General features: G+C 43.4%; 1 non-coding gene across 1 annotated transcript; it reads left to right on the forward strand.

The window, feature by feature from the left end:
• Nucleotides 1–475: 475 nt before the first annotated feature.
• TRNAH-AUG (transfer RNA histidin (anticodon AUG)) lies at nt 476–547 on the forward strand. Its single transcript has one exon. It is a non-coding gene; the product is annotated as a tRNA-His (tRNA).
• The last annotated feature ends 4,546 nt before the right edge of the window (nt 548–5,093 follow it).

Here is a 5,093-nt window from a genome sequence, read left to right on the forward strand (position 1 = left end):
TCAGCTGGGATAGAAAATATACTTAGCCAATTAAAAATAAATCAAAATTTTAATTTTAATTAAAAAAACACAATTCTTTTAAAATTTTACTTTAAAACATCACATTTTACCAAATGTTCACTTTAACCACATGAAACTATGCATGATTAAATACATTGAGGCTGTGCGTATGATATTGTAATGTAAAGGTATAATTTTAATTTTGCAAGTTGTTTATGTCACAACTATCACTACTAGATTCAGTGAGGTATGGGAATTATGCTTTATGAGTAACATTTATGCCAAAAAGCAGCAACAAATTACTAAGGATTCTGTGTGGTGTGTTATAGGAGAAAGTCAATGGGGCGGTGGCCCCATGAGTTACCACACCGAATGATACCAGCCTTACTGACACAACGGCATAATGACATATCTTGGAGTTTAAACATAACATTCATTTATGTTTCTTCTACACCTTATACGCATGGCCTAGAAAGGCAGTGTGGCATAGTGGGTTGAGTGTCAGACTATGACTCTGGAGGCCTGGGTTCAAATCCCAGCTCTGCCATGGAACCCACTGGGTGACCCTTGGGCAAGTCACACTCTCTCAGCCTCAGGGAAAGGCAATGGCAAACAACCTCTCAACCGGTCTTGCCAACAAATTCCAAGGTAGTTGACACCTTTGCTTCCTGATGGTTTGTTTCATGCACAACATTATTTTAAAATATTGCATAAAATTACCTTCAGGCTATGAGTGTCTGTGTGTGTGTGTGTGTGTGCGCGCGCGCACCGCGTGTGCCTTAAAGTCATTTTTGAATTATGCCGTCCCTAAAGTGAAACTTATTGTGGGATTTTCCTGGCAAGATTTGTTCAGAGGAAGTTTGCCATTGCCTTTCCCTGAGGCTGAGAGAGTGTGACTTGCCTGTGGTCACCCATTCAAGTATGAACCAGGGCTGACCCTGCTTAGCATCCAAGATCAGACAATGTCTAGTGCCTTTAGGCTACTTAGGCAGAAGGGCAAGTGGCTATATATCTAACACAGCCCCAGTCCAGCGATATGGGGAGATTGTGATCCAAAACACACTGCAGAAGTAATCCACTTTGAGACAGCTTTAACTGCCCTGGCTCAATGCTAGGGAATCCTGGGAATTGTAGTCTGATGAGACATTGAGCCTTCTCTGTCAGAGAGCTCTGGTGCCACAATAAACGACAATTCCTAGGATTTCCTAGCACTGAGCCAGGGCAGCTAAAGTGGCTTCAAACTGGATTATTTCTGCAGTGTGTTTTGGACCCACGTGACCTATTTACAGATTGCTGCAAAATCAGGAACACTGGACTTTCTCACACGGGGGGAATCTGGGGTTTAAACAGCGGTTACCCAGAAAAAGTGTGCAATTGCGATTAACATTTTTACATGACATTGCAATTAAAGTGCCATTATCCCAGGAATAAACAGGCAATAAACAGCAACACATCATTCATGGGGAAATCCAGTGAATGATCTGGTGCTGTGCATTGCCTGTTTATTGTCTTTTTATTCCCAGGATAATAGTTCTTTAACTACAATGTGTGTGAAAATGTTAATCGCGATTGCATGATGTTCATGGGATAATTGCTGTTTAAACCCCCTGATTTTCCCTGTGTGATAAAGTCCACTGTCCTCAATATATGGCTGAAATAGATGGAAAGCTGGTGGGATGTAGCCATTGCAAGTGTCAAATGCAGGAATTTGAGACTGTCATATCCAAATCTGTGAGCTACTACGAATTTTGGTATAGCATCTCCCCTGCAACCTCCCTCACGACATGAAATTTTACTTCAGTCCCCGAATTTCTAGCTTTGCAGAGAGTGAGACAGTGAGCATTGATTGCAACTGGAACTCTTTTACTTGCTGTCTTTGCATCACTTTGGTCACTGTGTTGTTGTTGTGCATCTTCAAACCGTTTCAAATTTATGGCGAGCCTAAGGCAACCTTGTCACAGGCTTTTCTTGGCAAGGTTTGTTCAGAGGGCTTTGTGCCTTTCCCTTCCTTGGAGGCTGAGAGAGTGTGGCTTGCCCAAGGGTCACCCAGTGGGTTTCATGGCTGAGCTGGGAATTGAACCCTGGTCTCCAGAGCAAACCCTCTCTAAAGAAGCTTGGTAAGAAAAGCCCATGATAGGGTCGTCATAAATCAGAACTAGCTTGAAGGCACACAACATCAACATGAAGCAGGAATTGCATGGCTTTTAAACTATACAGTAATTGGATTGCAGTTCCCAGCATCCCTAGCCAGCATAGCTAAAGGCGAGGAACATTGGGAGGTACAGTGGTGCAACATCTTTAGGTCAGCCCCAAGATTCTTGGTTTACAGCCTCTACGGCTGCGTCCGCACAGCAGAAATAATCCAGGTTGACACCACTTTAACTGGCATGGCTCAATGCTAGGGGATTCTTGGAACTGTAGTTTGTTGTGGCAGCAGAGCTCTCTGACAAAGAAAGCTCAATGTCTCACAAAACTACAGTTCCCAGAATTCCATAGCATTGAGCCATGCCAGTTAAACTGGTCTCAACCTGGATTATTTCTGCAGATGTCTTAATCTGGCACAAATTCCACCATATGTTGCTGTCATGCATTTTATGACCACCAGGTGGTGCTGCTACTCTACTCAATGCTGCTCTAACATACTTATTGCTTAATCATCAATTAGCTCTCCAGATGTTCTTGGACCTCAACTCCCATCATTCCTCATCATTGGCTCTACTGCTGGGAGTTTCAGTCCAATGAATTCTGACTGTTGTTGTGTGCTTTCAAGTCTTTGATTTATGGTGACTCTAAGGCGAAGCTATCATGGGGTTTTCTGGGCAAGATTTGCTCAGAGGAGATCTGCCATTGCCTTCCCCTGATAATAAACCACGAGTCAACAGTGCAATGTGGCAGCTAACAAGGTCAATGTGATTTTAGGCTGCATCAATAGAAATATAGTATCTAGATCAAGGGAAGTAATAGTGCCACTGTATTCTGCTTTGGTCAGGCCCCACCTGGAATATTGTCTCCAGTTCTGGGCACCACAAGTGGACATTGAGAACTGGAGCCATGTGTCCAAAGGAGGGCGACTAAAATGGTGAAGGGTCTGGAAACCATGTCCTATGAGGAATGACTTAGGCATCTGGGGATGTTTAACCTGGAGAAGAGAAGGTTAAGGGGTGATATGATAGCCCTGTTTAAATATTTGAAGGGATGTCATGTTGAGGAGGGAGCAAGCTTGTTTTCTGCTGCTCCAGAGACTAGAACACGGAACAATGGATGCAAGCTACAGGAAAAGTGGTTCCACCTCAATATTAGGAACATCTTGACAGTAAGGGCTGTTTGAAAGTGGAAGACATTTCCTCTGATATTTTGGTGGAGTCTCCTTTCTTAGAGGTCTTTAAACAGAGGCTGGATGGCCATCTGTCAATGGGGATGCTTTGGCTGAGATTTCCTGCACGGCAGAACGGGGTTGGACTGGATCAGGGCCCTTGGGGGTCTCTTCCAACTCTACGATTCTATGATTTTCCTCTTTTAGAAATAATAAACTGCTGACCAGACTTGCATTGGATAAAATAAGCTTATTGCGTGGTACTGTTTCTCAATCTAGGAGGATGTTTACCCTGTTTGTTTGTGGCAACTAGTGTTAATAAAATAATTGCTGCTTCTGTATCCAATTTCACTCTCCTTCCACCACCTGTTTATAATGAAGGTGGCATGCTTCAAAGAAGTGGGTTTCTATCCACAAAAGCTCTTGCGAAAATAAAATCGTTAGTCTTAAAGATGCTGCTACATTTTCTTTTCCTCCTTTATTTTATTTTCCCCCTTCCTTCTCTCCTTCCTTCCTCCTTTTAATGCTGCAAGAAACTACCTGTGACAATATTTTTTCTTTGAAAACTGCTATAATGAACATATAAACCTGAAGCCCAAACACTGCTCCAGGCTTTTGAGGAAGTGAACTGTAGCTGCATCTGCACTGCAGAAATAATCCAGTTTGACATCACTTTAACTGCCATGGCTCAATACTATGGGGTTCTGGGAAATGTAGTTTGTTGCGGCACCAGAGCGGTATTTAATGTATTTAGTCATAGATTCTGCCCAGCATGGTGCAGTGGTTTGATCATTGGACTAGAACTGGAGACCAGGCTTTGAATGCCTGCTTGGTCATGGAAACTCTTTGTGTGACCTTGGGAGAGTCACATTCTCTCAGCCTCAGAGACAGGTAAAAGTAACCACTCTCTGTACAGATCTCACCAGGAAGACCCAGTGATAGGTTGGCCTTAGGGTCACCCTGATTTGCAAATGACTTGAAAGTGCACAACAACAGCTTACTAGTGCTAGTAGGGTGCAGAGTATCTTAGTGTACTCCATCAGTGAGATCACTGCACATTTTACTGCTGAAGCTACTATAGTTGCCAGTGACCATTCTTTGAAAAGCCTCCCTACAACAAAATATGTCACCGCAGAGTGTGAACCTGGAAAGCTCGGCATTATATCAGATAGTGCTGAGTTGAAGGTTTCTTTCTAGCACTTGCAGCCACAGCAGGAAAACAACCAGCCAGCTCTGAAAATGCAGCTGCCGCGTGCATGAAACCAAGGAAGCAAATGGGTTCGATATTACCTGAACCTTGGAGCGACAGCCTTAACACCACATGCGCCTCCTCCCCCAAATTATTTTGCAATCTGTGACGTGTCCAGACTCCCCAGACCCACCTTTTTATTGATCCATGCTGTCCAGTACTTTCACAGGTGAAAACTAGGATACATGTGGTAAAGCAGCATTGGAGTGTGGTCAAAAGTTATTAATGTGGGAGAATACACAAGTTAGAAGATGCTGCAGCAGTTTGCTTTTACCTAAATCTGCAGGAAAGAGAAAAATTCCTCCTCTCCTCCACTTCATACTGAGTTAGCTGAGTCCAGTGTACTTTTGCATTTTGAACTCAGTTTTCAGGAACAGAAGTAAGTGAGGACAAAAGGGGAAAGTGGGAGGAGGAGAAAGAAACTGGGACATTTGAAAAGCAGTTGAAGAATTCAGATGGCAGAGGATTAATGGGGACACTCCCTGCCAAATGGGAGGGTATGCTAACCAAAAAAGAAGCCCTCAAGAGCAT

Source organism: Sceloporus occidentalis, unplaced genomic scaffold (genome assembly GCF_023333645.1).
Source record: "Sceloporus occidentalis isolate IW3139 unplaced genomic scaffold, rSceOcc1.0.p SCAF_2, whole genome shotgun sequence".
NCBI lineage: Eukaryota > Metazoa > Chordata > Lepidosauria > Squamata > Phrynosomatidae > Sceloporus > Sceloporus occidentalis.